This window comes from Rattus norvegicus, chromosome 5 (genome assembly GCF_036323735.1).
Source record: "Rattus norvegicus strain BN/NHsdMcwi chromosome 5, GRCr8, whole genome shotgun sequence".
Lineage (NCBI taxonomy): Eukaryota > Metazoa > Chordata > Mammalia > Rodentia > Muridae > Rattus > Rattus norvegicus.
Window position 1 is genome coordinate 61,278,158 of NC_086023.1, and position 16,004 is coordinate 61,294,161.

General features: G+C 45.8%; 2 long non-coding RNA genes across 4 annotated transcripts in view; one reads left to right on the forward strand and one right to left on the reverse strand.

Annotated features, from left to right (window-relative positions):
* Positions 1–29: 29 nt before the first annotated feature.
* Positions 30–4,648, forward strand: LOC134486930 (uncharacterized). Of its 3 annotated transcripts, XR_010066505.1 has the most exons (4): positions 30–111; positions 610–1,183; positions 4,051–4,231; positions 4,506–4,648. It is a non-coding gene; the product is annotated as an uncharacterized LOC134486930 (long non-coding RNA). The 3 variants fall into 3 exon arrangements; XR_010066503.1 differs by lacking the exon at positions 30–111 and having other exon boundaries at positions 162–1,183; XR_010066504.1 differs by lacking the exon at positions 30–111 and having other exon boundaries at positions 162–809.
* Positions 4,649–4,709: 61 nt separating this feature from the next.
* The window catches only part of LOC120103061 (uncharacterized), a 33,709-nt gene continuing 22,414 nt past the window's right edge, over positions 4,710–16,004 (reverse strand). Inside the window, exons 3-6 of the long non-coding RNA XR_005505170.2 lie at positions 12,218–12,291; positions 9,016–9,254; positions 7,010–7,064; positions 4,710–4,844 (exon numbers count right to left, since the gene is read on the reverse strand). This is a non-coding gene — a long non-coding RNA (uncharacterized LOC120103061). The remainder of the gene's footprint in view (positions 4,845–7,009; positions 7,065–9,015; positions 9,255–12,217; positions 12,292–16,004) is intronic.

Here is a 16,004-nt window from a genome sequence, read left to right on the forward strand (position 1 = left end):
AGGAGCTCAGTGGACAAGAGCCTGGAACCCTCTGAGGATCTCCAGGCTCAGGCTGAGTGGGGCTGGACTGCTGGTGTCTTCAGTTTGTGTCAGGGCATACAGGACTCTGGTGTAGGTTCCTTCTGTATGTTGTCCTGCACACCAACATCCCAGAGTTATCTTCAGATCCACAGGCCAGATCATCATCTCTGTGGGAGTGGGGTAAAGGCCCACTTGGAAGATTGAAAGTTCACAATTGTTTTGTGCTGGGGCCTCAAACTCAAGGCTTTTCTTAATGCTAAGCAAGGTCTCCTCCACTCTGCTATGCCCTCAGTCTTACAATAGTTTCCAATGCTACGATCAAACTTAAGTCTCCCTGCATGGAAAACACTAGCACTGAGCTATAATCCTGACTCACAATCTTTTTTAACCTTTCGTTTGTCTCCCCACTCTCCTCCTCCTCTTTCTCCTTTTCTTTACTTTTCATTCCCCAACCCCCAATTCTCCTGCTCAGATGAGCCAATGGTGATCTTGAACTTCTGATCCTCCTATTTGTGACACTGTGGCTGCTGTGTGCGCTAGCCAATCTCTCCTCTGACTGAGTTAAATTTCCCTTTGTCTTGTTGTTAGACGGGCTGGTACTGCAGGCCAGGTTGGCGCTGGGCCTCTCTCTGATTCTGCTCTGGCTTCAGTTTCCTGTGAGCTAGGATTACAGACATGAACCATCAAGCTTGGCTTTTTCTTCCTTAAGAAGTACTGTTTTCATTTCCCAAGCTGGCTTTAAACTTCGCATCCTTTTATCCAAACATCCCAAGGAACTATGATCACAAGTATGTACCACAAAGCCCAGCTCCTACAATATATGTGTATATAAGTATGTATCCAGTACATGTATATCTTTTCATGTGTGTCGGTAGGTGGGTGAATAGACACACACATGGCAGTGTGTACGCACATTGTAATGGTTTGAATAAGAGTGACCTCCATAGACTTTGAATGCTTGGTCCCTAGTGTGTATAACTGTTTTGGGAAGGATTAGGAGATGTGGCTTTGTTGGGGTAAGGAGTGTGATGGTGGTGGGCTTTGAGCTTTCAAATCCCCGAGCCAGGCCCAGTCTCACTCTCAGCTACAGCTCAGAGCCATACTTGCCTGCCTGCTGCCTTGTTTCCTGCCACAGTGGTCATCAACTTTACCTTCTGAAACTGTAAGCAAGTCCTTAATTAAATGCTTTTACAAAATAAGTTTCCTTGGTCACAGTGTCTCTTCACAGAATTGAAATGTAAATAAGACATTTGTGGCTGTGCCTGCATGAGAAGGCCCAAGGTTGATGTTGGAAGTCATCCTCCACCACACTTCTACCTTATTCAGCGAGACAGGGTCTCAGACACAGGCCAGAGCTTGCTCTCCATGGCTAGTCTCACTAGCTAGCTTGGTCTGTATGAAAATATTTTCTTCAAAAACGTTTTGGTATGGCGGTTTGCATGAAAATGGCCCCCATATGCCCATAGGAAGTGACACTATTAGATGTGGTCTTATAATAGGTGTGGCTTTGTTAGAGTAAGCGTGTCACTGGGAGTGGACTTTGAGGTCTCTGTTCAAGTCAGGCCCAGAGTCTCACTCTCTTCCTGTTGCCTGCCAGTCTAGATGTAGAACTCTTTTTTTTTTTTCTTTTCTTTTTTTCGGAGCTGGGGACCGAACCCAGGGCCTTGCGCGTGCTAGGCAAGTGCTCTACCACTGAGCTAAATCCCCAACCCCTTAGATGTAGAACTCTTGACTGTTCCTCCAGCACCATATCTGCCTGTGTGCTTTTTCCAAGATCACAATAATGGACTGTGAGCTAGTCCCAATTAAATGTTTTCCTTATAAGAGTTGCTGTGGTCATGGTGTCCCTTCACAGCAGTAGAAACCCTAAGACACTAAGAGATCAGGGAAATTTGGTTTAAGTCCTGTGTGTGTGTGTGTGTGTGTGTGTGTGTATGTGTGTGTGTGTGAAATGCATGTATCCCAAATTCATTTTTTTAAAGATTTATTTATTGTATATGAGTACACTGTAGCTGTCATTGGATCTCATTACAGATTGTTGTGAACCACCATGTGGTTGCTGGGATTTGAACTCAGGACCTTAGGAAGAGCAGTCAGTGCTCTTAACCACTGAGCCATCTCTCCAGCCCCCCAAATTCATTCTTATTCAATTGAATTGGCAACAGAATTAGGAAAGGTGCCATGAAAGGCTGGAGAGATGCTCAGTGGTTAAGAGCACTGACTACGGGGTTGGGGATTTAGCTCAGTAGAGCACTTGCCTAGGAAGCGCAAGGCCCTGGGTTTGGTCCCCAGCTCCGAAAAAAAAGAACCAAAAAAAAAAAAAAAAAAAAAAAAGCACTGACTACTCTTCCAGAGGACTCAGGTTCAATTCAGCACCCACATGGCAGCTCACAGCTATGTGTAGCTCTGATTTCCAGAGATCTGACGCTCTGTTCTGGGTACTGTACACATGCTGTACCAACATAATGCAGCTGAAACATTCATACACAGAAGATTAAAGATAAAAATGTGACATGTCCAATAATCAGGGAGGAAGCAGAGCAAACAAAACAACAATGAAATGTTCTTTGAACCTATAGTCTCAACAGAGGTCCCAAGTCCTGGGTTAGGAGTCTAGGATCCGTGTCCACGTGCAGCAAGACATCTGGAACATCACAGTCTTCCTTCAGTGTGCAAAGTCTAGGTCATTAGTTTACTGCAAAGACAGTTCTATAGACCTGACTCCTAAGGTGTCTCAAAAAATTTCATGTAAACATGCATGTAGAAGCAACACTATCAAAGGAGGCCTGTCCCTGTGAACTAGGGAGGGTGGCACAGCCTTTAATCCTTTCACTCTATAGGCAGAGACAGGAAGTGCTTCTGGTTTCTACTCTAACTCAGACAGTAGCTGGGTCTTTCCCCATTGGCTTCGGTCAGACCTCATAACCTTACTCCATCAGCTAGCAAGAAAAGGGTTGACTGACAGGAAGTGAAGGAGGAAGGGGAAGGGGTTCCTGTTCTAGGCCATCACATTCCTAGAGTAGACAGTGGGCCTTTGTGAAAACAAAGGTTTGCTAGGTGAGGAGTATTAAAACATTTGTACAAAAGTCTTACAAGGTGAGGGAGGTAGAAAGATTTTAATTCATTGTCCTAAACACAAGGTTTATAGTACTTGGCAGAAAGACTTGTTATTTCTTACACGATGCAGAGACTTTAGAGGCCTTCAAAGCGCAGGAATGTAATGACTTTGTCGACCTTGAGAGTGTTTCTGAGACCCAAGGGCACAGCATATTTAAGGTGAATACAGTTGGGTATCACGGTACATTCCTGCAATCACCACACTTTGGAGGCCAAGGCAAGAAGGTCAATGTTTGAGGCCAGTCTGGCAGGCTAAGGAGATTCTGTCCTAAAGTAATCTAAACAGACAAACTATGGCAAAGGTCTGTCCTCCCAGAACTCTGGAGGTGAAGACAGGAAGGTTCAAAATTCAAGATCATCCTTGGTTACATGGTAAATTGGAGGCCAGCTTGGGCTAAGTAACAGCCGGGACCAGGACATGCCAGAGACCTGGGAGGGGGAGAAGCCCCAGAGGGTCTAAGGGGCCAACTCTAGCAGTGGGGGATATGGATCCTCAAGTGGTCACTTCCTGTAGCCAGGCAGGATTTCCAGTGGAGGGATAAGGACAGCAACACATCCACAAATCCTTGACCCAAAATGTGTCCAGCCTACAAGATAGAGCAGAGACTGAGGGACTGGCCAACCAATAACTGCCCCAAATTGAGATTCATCCCATGGGCAAGAACCAATCCCTGAAACCATTAATGATACTCTGTTATGCTTGCAGCAGGAACCTAGCGTAACTGTCCTCTGACAGGCTCCACCCAGCAGCCAATGGAAGGAGATGCAGAGACTCACACCCATACAATAGAAGAAGCGTAGGGAGTTGAGGGCTCAGTTGAAGAGCTGAGAAAAATTGAGGGACCTGAAGAGGACAGAAACTCCACAGGAAGACCAACAGAGTCAACTAACCTGTACCCTTTGTGCTCCCAGAGACTGAACTACCAACCAAAGAGAGAGCACAGGCTGGACCTAGGTCCCCTGCACAATGCGGCAGACAAGCAGCTTGGTCTTCATGCTGGTCCCCCAAACAACTGGAGCAGGGGCTGTCCCTGAGCCTGTTGCCTACCTGTGGATCCTGTGACCCTAAATGGACAGCCTTGTCTGGCCTCAGGTGGAGAGGATGTGGGGATGGGGTGGGGGAGTGAGGGGAGTGGGTGGTTGGGGGGTGGGAGTGGTGAGTGGGGGGTAACTTTCAGAGGGGGACTTCCCCTTCTCAAAAGAGAAAGGGAAAGGGGGCTGGGGGAGGACAAGCATGACGGGGTACTGGAAGGAGAGGAAGGGCTGATAATGGGTTATAAAGGGAATAAATAAGTTTAAGTAAAGAAAGGAGGGTCTTCTAATCCCATTCTTCCAGCCTGTCCTTTCTCTTCTTTCCTCTGCCATAGTGTGCACTACGCCTGAGTCGAATTCTCGCCATGTTGTCTTACAAGACTTTCAGAATCAAGCAATTCCTGGCCAAGAAACAAAAGCGAAATTGTCCTTTTCCTCAATGGATTCCGATGAAAATTGGTAATAAAACAAAACAAAACAGGTACAACTCTAGAAGAAGACACTGGAGGAGAACGAAGCTGAGTCCGTAAGGATCCACACAATGGCAAGACTGCAGTTTATACTCATTGTGGTCATGGAGCCGTCCTACATGGAGTTCAACATTTTTAATCTGGAGACTTGTTCATGTCTACATTAGGGTGTTTGTCCAGTAATAAAATTTAGAATCTTTCAAACTGAAAAAAGAAGGAAAAATAAAAAATATTTAGTGTAAATAAATAAATAAGATGGGAAGCACCTGAGACGTGCTTGCCCGGCACCCCAAACCCTGAGTTCTGTCCTCAGCACTATAGAAGCAAACCCCAAAACAACAAAGAGCGGATTGGCAGGGAAAGGTACTTGCTACCAAGCCTGACAGACAACCCGAGCTCAGTCTTAAAGCAGTGTATCAAATGAACCGGGACCCGAACCCTGACCTCTGGTGTGCAGAAGTGTAAGGTCTACCTCACTGAACGTCTATTTTTTTATCTTTTAGTATTTTCCTAGCATTCTTAATGTTTCCCCCTTTATTCAGAACCTGAAAAAATTTATCCCCAACACCAACCTTTTTGAAAGTACAAGTTATATTTGTGTATGACTTAGAACAACACACAGGAGTAGGACTTATAAGTACAGACGATTTGAGTTGGTGACATTTTCTCTCAGTGTGAGGGACCCAGCACAGGGCGTCCGTGCACACTAAGCAAATGCTCTGCCACTGAGCTAAACCCGACCCCGAGCCCCTGAGTTAGTGAGGTTCCTTGTTCGCTCACTCTCCCGCCTGCCAGTCTCTGTTAGGAGAGAAAATGAGGAGAGAGTCTAATACTCTTTGCGTGCTCATTTGTCCTGTTTGTTTGAGAAAGGCTCCATGTGGCCCAGGATGGCCTGGAACTTGGAGCTAAGGACAGCCTCAAACTTCTGATCTGTCTGTTCTACCTCAGTGCTAAAAACGCAGCCATGCACCACCACCGTAGGTTTTCTGCATGCTGCTGGCCTACGGAAAGAGCTCCAGGCTATGAAGCTATTCAAGACCCAGACTCATAAAAAACAAAACGTGGCCCGGCGAGATGCATCAGCAGGTCAAGGCACTTGCCACAGGAGCCCGGCGGCCTACATGGTAGGATAGACCTTCCTTTTTCTTTTTTTTTTTTTTGGTTCTTTTTTTCGGAGCTGGGGACCGAACCCAGGGCCTTGAGCTTCCTAGGCAAGCGCTCTACCACTGAGCTAAATCCCCAACCCCTAGAACTGCCTTTCAATATGACCCCTCATGAACACTTTGACACACACACACACACACACACACACACACACACGCACACACGCACACACACGCACACGCGCACATGCATTATCAATTGTTGAGGAATATTCTAAGAGCTTCATATTTTGTAAGACAGTCTCGTTTTTCATCACATATGCCTCTAGCTATGATATCTTTACTGTTATAATGCAAAAGGTGCCATGTTGATTCTGGATCTACGACAGCAGTGGTCTTCAAAATACTTTTCTGCCAGAGAAATATATTTCCTAAAAACGGGCATGTAAAGGGTTGAGTAAAGGTATTTGCCACCAAGCCTGATGACCTGCGTTTCAACCATGGGACCCGTACGGCAGAAGGGTCTACTGACTCCCTCAGGTTGTCCTCAGGTTTCTGTATGTGCACGGTGGCGCTCACAAATAGATAAGATAATGATTCAACTTATACATGGGCATGTAAAGCTGAGAGTGGTAGCTCACTCCTGTAATCCCAGCGTCCGTGGAAGCAGGAGCTAGAAGACATCGAAGGCAGTCTGGGCTCTATGAGACGTTGTCCCAGAAATGACAGAAACAAAAACAAACACAAAAAAATGGTATAGATCCAGGAAGGCTGGCAGACACCAGCACTGAACTCCCAGTACTGGAGAGCTACAGGCAAGAAAATGAGCAGTTCAGGAATTGAATGCCAGCCGCTTACGTAGGGAGTTAAAAACCAGGTCGGGTTATGCGAGATCTTGTCCCTACTAAGTACATAAATACATATATAAATAAATAAATGGTGAGTACAGATGGGTTTTGAGTTTATTTTGAGTCTGTTCTCCTTTGTGTCTTTAGAGCAGTGGTTGTACATGTTCATAACATTTTCCGTAATAGGCTGGAGCTTGTCTAACCACAGCACCGAGTTCTGCATCAGAGGTGGAGGACAGTGTGATCCCCTTTTTATTATCTTCCGTTTCTATAGCCACATCCACTGGTGAGGGCTGGGGTGGGGGTGGGGTGTCCACACCCTGCCTTGCTTTTCCTGCCTCCCACACATTTCTCTGAGGAGTCCCCTACCCACAATGGGGACAAGTCACCCAGTGGCCTGTAGAAGACCCGTGCTTACCTGTGAGGGTCAGGGATGTAGCCCATCATGGGCCTAGCCTTGAGCCTGTGTTTATCTGGGGGAAATAACAGAACAAACAAAATAAATTCCCTATTGTTGGTTTTGAATATCTGTCTTTTCCAGTGCCCTAACAAGCTTCCAACCCTAGGGATGCCTTTTTTTTTTTTCTTTTTTTTTTTTTTTTTTTTTTGGAGCTGGGGACCGAACCCAGGGCCTTGCACTTCCTAGGCAAGCACTCTACCACTGAGCTAAATCCCCAACCCCTCTTTTTTTTTTTTCTTACACCCTTAATAAACTTCTATTTCTATCATTAAAAACATTTTTTTTTCTGGGGCTGGAGGGATGACTCAGCAGTTAAGAGCACTGACAGCTCTTCCACGGTCCCAGGGTTCGATTCCCAGGGTCCACAGGAGGTTCACAACCATCTGTAACTAAAGTTCCAGGGGATCCCACACACTCCTCTGACTTCTGTGGGCACCATGCACCCAAATGGTGCACAGACATACATACAGGCAAAACACCCACATGCATAAAATAAATTACAATGATAAAAACAATTTACCCTACAGTTTAAAATTTCCTCATGTATTTCTCTCAGTTCTGGTCATCTAAAAAGCAGTTGGTGCTCTCACCCACTAAGTAAAAAGCAGTCGATGCTGTCACCCACTAAGCTCTTAACCAATTCTATCACCGAAGTAGAGCTTCAGGGGCGGGGTCACGGGAGAGGCATGTATCTTTATCATCTAGATTTATTTTTGTTGTTGTAAATTATACATGTGTGTATCTGTGTGGCAGTATGTGCACATGAGTGTTTGTACCCTTAACAGCCAGAGGAGTTAGTTTCTCCTGGAGCTGGAGTTACAAGTGGTTGTGCGCTGGCTGGCATGGATTCTGGGGACTGTGAGGGTGCAGTGGAATCACCTACCTGGCCCATTCCATGAGTAGAAAGAAAAGTTTATACTGGGCTAACAAACTGCTAGTCACATAGATTTTACACAGTAGTCAATAAGATAGGGATCTATGGTAGCACACGCCTTTAATTCTGACACTCAGGAGGCAGAAGCAGGTGGATCTCTGTGCGGTCTCTGCCAGCTTGGCCTACAGGGTGAGTTCTAGGACATCCAAGGATACACCAAAAACTGTCACAAAAGACAACCAAGCAAGCAAGCAAACAAACAAGATGTGGGTCTTTCAACTAATGTAGGCTATTAGGATTAGTCGGGAACGCCCTTCCCTGAGGTAGTTAGCCTCTGAGGGCCAATGAGAGAGGTAGTGGTTTTCCTGGTAAACAGAAACTTGCTTTATGTCATTTCCAAGGAGTGCTGAGTTCAGGCTTCTATTTACCCAGTCAGAGTCCTGTTTAGGACACTGTCACTAGCACGGCCATAATGGGGTCTGCTTTGGACCTGGCAGGAATCAAACTCAGTTTTTTTAATCAATCACTGAGCCATTTCTCTAGCCCTCCTTCAGATCACCCCTAATCTATATCTACATCTGTACCTACATAATCTGTACAGGGATCTCTGTATTCCAGACATGGTCACGCTAATTGCCACTGTGTAGGAGAAGCACGATTTCTTCTCGGTCATCAGGATCTGTCACCCTAGCTAACACAGTGACTCCCTTATTTTCCTCTTGAGTCGATGGCGTGTCAACTTCCAGTTCAATGGAATCATTGTGCATCTCCTATAAAAACCCTGTTTTTGGACAAGCTGAGCAGTAGGGAAGAGAAAGAAACAAATTTCTGGTGGGTGACTAATGGGTCACTGTCATTTCTATCCCTTGATGCCTAGACCGGTGGCATCCTAGATATCACATCATGCATTGGATGCCGATTTAAAGCATGTAGCGGTGCTATAGAAGACTCTGTACAAAGTTCTAGTGTTGCAAGACACATATCCAGAATCCTGTACCAGAAAGAGATGCCGCCATGGTTGGAAGCACTTCACTTGGACGTACAGGTGCCCAGTGGGTAAGCACAAGCAGGACAAAGCTGGTACTTGTACCTTTATTTTGTCTGTCCTCTTTGCCAGCTTTAAACTCTGGGTCAGATTCTTTCTTGTCCATCTCTTTGCTTGGATGTGCTGTTTAAGAAGTGTTCATGGGCTCAGGGAAGTGAGCAGAAGAGGCAGTGGAAGATCCCAAGAAAACAGTGTTCTCCGGACACAGCAGGACTGATGTACGTAGGAACTCAACAGAGACAGTGGCAGCACGCACGGGACCTGTGCAATCTCAGCACGGACAGCTGAAGTGGACAGACATAACCAGGAAGCCATTTGCAATTGATTGCTGCTGGATACACAAAAATCACTTCTTTATGAGGTTCTCTGGGTATACCGACCATACTCCCAGGCTGAGGAGTAGTCGGTGAACATACAACATACTGATTCCATGTTGTTCTCTCTCTCTCTCTCTCTCTCTCTCTCTCTCTCTCTCTCTCTCTCTCTATCCTCTCCTCTCCTCTCCTCTCCTCTCCTCTCCTCTCCTCTCCTCTCCTCTCCTCTCCTCTCCTCTCCTCTCCTCTCCTCTCCTCTCCCTGAGTGTGTATGTGCTTTGGTTGTTATTTTTTATTTTATGTACATTGGCGTTTTGCCTGCCTGTATGTCTGTGTGAGGGCGTTGGATCCTAGGAACTGGAGTTACAGACAGGTGCCAGCCATCCCGTGAGAACTGAACCCAGGTCCTCTGGAACAGCAGCCAGTGTTCTTAACCAACGAGTCATCTCTCCTGGTCTTTTGTTTGTTTGTTTTGTTTTAAGAGAAAGAGCAAAGTTGAGTAGGAAATGGGGGGGATCTGGGAAGAGTTTAGGGGGAGAATATGATCAAAATACATTTGTTTGTTTGTGTGTTTTCAAGACTGGGTTTCTCTGTGTAGTCCCGGCTGTCCTGGAACTGGCTCTGTAGACCAGTCTTGCCTCAGACTCACAGAGATCCACCTGTCTCTGCCTCCCGAGTACTGAGACTAAGGTGTGTGCCACCACTGCCCCGCTGATCAAAATACATTGCAGAAACAGTTTTTTAAAATAAAAAATAGTACTTAGGGGACAAAATATGGTGGAACAGAGTGGTGCATGGGAAAGAATGCTGAGTAAGTCCAGTCCTCCAGTCACCATGAGGCTCAGGCTACCACCAGGTTACCTCTCCCTGTCACTAGCCCAGAGCTACAGAACACAGAGACCTTGTATCAATCAACAAGCAAATGCAAAAATAAATGGTAGCCAAGCACAGCGGTGCATCCCTTTAACACAGCACTAGGGGTGGGGTGGGGCAGGTAGATCTCTATATGTCTGAAACCAGCCTTGTCTATGTATTGAGTTCCAGGCCTGCCAGGGCTAGCTATATAATGAGACCCTGTCTTGAAAACATGGAGAAGAAGATAATAATAAAAGGAGTGTTTGTGCAGGCAGGAGAGGTGACTCAGTAGGTAAAGGGCTTTCTATACAAACATGAGGACCTGTAATTAATCACTAGCATCTAGAGAAAAAGCAAGGTGTGAAGCCAGGCAGAGCTCAGGAGGTAGACATAGGTGGATCTCTGAAGACCTTACACAGCAAGTTCCAGGACAGCCAGGGCTGTTACACAGAAAACCCTGTCTCTAAAAAAAAAAAAAAAAAAAGAAGGAGGAGGAGGAGGAGGAAGAAGAGGAGGAGGAGGAGGAAGAGGAGGAAGAGGAGGAGGAGGAGGAAGAGGAGGAGGAGGAGGAGGAGGAGACGGTGGCAGCAAGGCGTTAGCCAGTCTGTACTCTCAGAACTGAGCACGAAAAGAAGAACTTGGAAGGCTTGCTTGCTAGTCAGCCTATTTGAACCAGTGAGGTCCATGTTCAGGGAAAGACTCTGCCTATAAACAAGCAAGCAAACAAATAAAATAAACAGCAAAGAGTGATTGAGAAACACACAGAACCTCCACCTCTAACCTTCAGATGCACATACAGGTACATGAACACTGACACACATGCTTACAATGTAAACACACACGCATGTACACACACACACACACACACACACACACACACACACACTCAAAGACGTATTCATCTAAAATGACTAATCCTTTCCCAAGGACATCAAGAGTAACCAAAGGGCTGGGGATTTGGCTCAGTTGATGGAGTGCTTGCCTATGGTTACAAAGTGCTACGTTCAGTTCACAGTGCTAACAAAACAGAGTGTAGTAGTGCAGTCTGTAAACCTAGCACCACTCTGAGCTAGAGGCAGGGGAATTGGAAGTTTAAGGTCATCCTCGATTACTCAGTGAGTCTGAGGTCAGCCTGAGATACATGGTGTGTGTGTGGGGGGTTTGCTGCTGTGAACAGACACCATGATCAAAGCAACTCCTTTTTTTTTTTTTTTTTTGATCAAAGAAACTCTTATAAGGACAACATTTAATTGGGGCTGGCTTACAGGTTCAGAGGTTCAGTCCATTATCAAGGTGAGAGCATGGCAGCATCCAGGTAGGTATGGTTCGGGAGGAGCTGAGAGTTCTACTTCTTCATCTGAAGGCTGCTAGCAGAATACTGGCTTCCAGGCAGCTAGGATGAGGGTCTTAAAGCCCACACCCACAGTAACACAGTGACTCCAACAGGACCACACCTTCTAATAGTGCCACTCCCTGGGCCAAGTGTATACAAACCATCACACATGGTATAGTGGGATAAATGGTATGGTGGATACACAGTATAGGGGTGTACATAGTATGGGGGAACTGTGGTATTGAAGCCCGATGGTTAGCATTAACTGTCAGTGTGGCAGGATCTAGAATCTCTTTGGAGAAGGGGCCCTGGGCACTCTCTTGATTATGCTGACACGGAAAGTCACGCTGTAATTGTGACTGGGACCATTCTCTGGGCAGAAGATCCTGGACTGTATAAAGTGAAGAAAACCTGACTGAGTGCTAGTTTGCCTCCGTTCCTCCTTGTCCCTGATGGTGTGATGGGACCAGCTCTTCCAAGCCTAATTGTCCACCATGATTGATTGAGAGCTGAAGTATGAGCTAAAATAAACCCTTTATCTCAGAAATTGATTCTGTCAGAGTATTTTTTATCACAATAGGAAAAGAAACTAAGACTTAGGGCCACCTTAATCAATGACATACCAAATACCAGCTTTTTACAGTGTCTTTGTCCAGATCACCAGGAAGGCCTCTTACCAAGGAAGGCCAGACATTTTTGCACCATTAACCTGTTATTACTTTGAACCATTACCTCCCCGGCTTACCTCAGATTCCAGGAATAGTGAGTGTTGTAGACATTCCTCTCTCCTGGCAGCAGCCTGAACCTACAGAATCAGACCTGAAATAATGGTGAATTAGGTTACCTATAGGCTGAGACTGCTTCTGTATTCACACTGCTTGCCCAATGCTGTTTTTCTTCCTTATGCAACCCAGGACTTTTGGAAGCACTTTAGAAAGACAAACTTCCGGGCTGGAGAGATGGCTCAGTGGTTAAGAGCACCGACTGCTCTTCCAAAGGTCCTGAGTTCAAATCCCAGCAACCACATGGTGGCTTACAACCATCTGTAATGAGATCTGATGCCCTCTTCTGGTGTGTCTGAACAGCTACAGTGTACTTACATATAATAAATGAATAAATATAAAAAAAAAAAGCTTCCAGAAGTAAGTCAAGCTGGAAGGTTGAAAAAAAAAAAAAAGAAAGACAAACTTCCAGCCACTAGTTTCCTCACTGCTATGGACACAGCTGCCCCAGCCACCATGCCTTCATGACATGTGACCTCCGAAACTGTGAGCAGAAATAAACTTCTCTTCCCTAAGATGTTTCTGCCACGGATTTTGTCATGGAGATAAGAAATGCAATGTCTTTGAGCTAAACATGCCCCAAAAGTGTATCTGTCATTTACTTCTTGTTAAACATCACCTTAAACTAAGCATGTTCAAGACTGTGCCTACCGACAGTACTTTTCCTACATTGACTAGGCACAGAATCCCCAGTAAAATCTTCATCTTTCCTTTGAGGACAGAACTGCTTTGGAAATAATTCCCATGACCTTTTTCCTATGACCTATCTCTTAGCGGTGCTGTCTCTGTCCTCGCACACACAGTACATTTGCATAACTGTGAGTATTCATACTGCATGAGCTTGGCTGTAGCTGAGCTGTGCTTCTAGTCCAGGACCAGAGTCCCAGTAACTAAGCCAATGGTTGTAAATATTTTAAGATTGATTAAGCCAACTGTTTTCCAGAAAGAGTGTATCAGTGCTGACCCCTGACTGTAACCCCAGCTACTGAGAGGCTCAGGGAAGCTCAAACATGATTTCCTCCTGTGTCTGTGAATTTTCATCTGTCTCCAGTTCAAATTAATCCACATGCCAAAGTTAGTTTAGTTGAGGGTAGGGTATTATGATCGGATCATAAGTAACAGGACCTGACTGTGGTCAGTGCAATATGGAAAAAAGGAATTCTTTGGAGGGTGTAGAAGTGTTCAAAGATGTGATAGAACAGCTGGACCTCCAGGCCTTAGAAAAAAACAAAAAGCTGTTGTGATGGCGAATGCCTGGAATCCCAGCACTCAGAAGGTAAAGGCAAGAGGGTCAGGAATCCAAGGACACACAAGGTAAGTCTGGAGCCAGTCGATGAGGCTACAGGAGACCTATGACAAAAGAGTGAGGGTGGGGGGGGTAGGGGGAAGAGGTCAGGATACTACCAAACCAGCATCCTCCCCCGCCTGCTCAAAGGGAACAGGGCCTAGAGAGATGGCTCTGTGGTACACCTTGCCAGGTGCCCTACCTTGTTTCTGTGGAAATAAACACCAGGACAAAAAGCAGCTCATGGAAGAAAGGATTTATTGTGGTTACAAGTTTAAATCGCAGTACATCATTAAGGAAGTTAGGGCAAGCACTCACGGGAAGAACTCAGAGGCGGGGACTGAAACAGGCACCACAGAGGAACACAGCTCTCTGGCTTGCACCCCAGGGCTTGCTCAACCTGACTTCTTCAGAGGTGACACTGCTGGCAGTGGGCTGAGCCCCCACCTTTGTTTGAATTTTGTCACTTAGCCTTTTGATGGTGGTGCGTGCCTTTAATCCCAGCACTTAGGAGGCAGAGGCAGGCAGATCTCTGAGTTTGAGGCCAGCCTAGTCTACAGAGTGAGTTCTAGGATTGACAGAGCTACAGAGAAACCCCATCTCTGAAAACAAAAACAAAACCATTTTTTTTCTTTTCTTTTTTCTTTTCTTTTTTTTTTTTTTTTTTTTTTTTTTTTCCGGAGCTGGGGACCGAACCCAGGGCCTTGCACTTGCTAGGCAAGCGCTCTACCACTGAGCTAAATCCCCAACCCCCAAAACCATTTTTTTTTAAAAAGCTGATGCTTGGGGCTGGGGATTTAGCTCAGTGGTAGAGCGCTTACCTAGGAAGCGCAAGGCCCTGGGTTCGGTCCCCAGCTCCGAAAAAAAGAACCAAAAAAAAAAAAAAAAAAAAAAGCTGATGCTTATTCAGTGTTTGTGTAGCAGGGTGACAGATGGCCGTCAGACCCCCTGGAGCTGGAGTTAGAGGCAGTTTGCAAGCTGCTTGACATGGTGCTGGGAACCGAGCTCAGGTTCTCTGCAAGAACAGTATGTGCTCTTAACCGCTGAGCCATCTCTCCAGCCCCAAGCCCTCTCACGTCAGTCATTAATCAAGAAACATCCTACAGGCCAGTGTGGCTCACTTATTTTCTCAACTGAGGTGCCTTCTTTCCAGATGACCAGAACAATAACAAAAACTAACCAGGGAAGACTGAGGACTTGATTTGGGTCCCCGGAACCTACAAGGGAAGGAGGTGACTGACTCCTGACAGTTGTTCTCTGACCACCACACCAGTGCAGTGGCTTTTGTTGTTGTTGTTGTTGTTGTTCCTGCCTTGGCACAGGTTGATTGCTAACTCAGCATCACCATAGATGATTCAGTTGGCCCTTTTTAAAGACCCCTGGGTCTTTATAAAGTTCTCCACAACAACAGAAAAGGAAACCTCTGTCCCAGGGTTTCTATGGCTGTGAAGAGACACCATGACCATGGCAACTCTTTTCTTTCTTTCTTTTTTTCTTTTCTTTTTTTTGGAGCTGGGGACCGAACCCAGGGCCTTGTGCTTGCTAGGCAAGCGCTCTACCACTGAGCTAAATCCCCAACTCCCATGGCAACTCTTATAAGCAGTCATTGACCCGGGGTTTACAGTTCAGAGGTTCAGTCCATTATCCAGTACAGCAGCACATTAGGCAGACATGGTGCTAGAGTGGAGGCTGAGAGTTGTACATCCAGATCAACAAGCAGCAGGAAGAGTGAAGCACTGGGCCTGGCTTGAGCATCTGAGACGGCAAAGCCCACCTCCGGTGACACACTTCCTCCACGAGGCCATGCCTCCCAATAGTGCCGTTCTCTATGGGCATATGGGGGCCATTTCCATTCAAACCACCTCGCCTCTCTAGTGTCTATTTGCCTTGTGAATGCAGGCCTGCCCTCAGTGAACTGGTGAGCATGGTCCTCGAGTTTTTAAATGGTCCTTAACAGATTTAAATCTGTTTCTGTTCATGATCTTTTTGGTGCCTTCTGAGGTCAGTTCCGAGTCCCTGTTTCGTTTCTTTTTGTTGGGCTAAGAATCTAGGATAAAATTTGATTACCAGTTCTGTTATAAAATGCAAAACAGTGATTGGAGAGAAGATGGGTAAATCACGTTCAGTTCTTTCTTTCTCCTATGTATGTATAATGTATGTATGTATGTCTGTATGTATGTATATATGTATTTACAGGCATGGTTTTTTTTTTTTTTTTTTTTTTTTTGGTTCTTTTTTTCGGAGCTGGGGACCGAACCCAGGGCCTTGTGCTTCCTAGGCAAGCGCTCTACCACTGAGCTAAATCCCCAACCCCTACAGGCATGGTTTTTATGTAGTCTGGCTGTTAGGGAGCTTGCTATGTAGACCAGGATGGCCTCCAACTCACAAAAATTCACCTGGCTCTGTTTCCCAAGTGCTAGGAATAAAGTCTTGATTTATTCCTACACCTGTCTTGAAAATCAAAA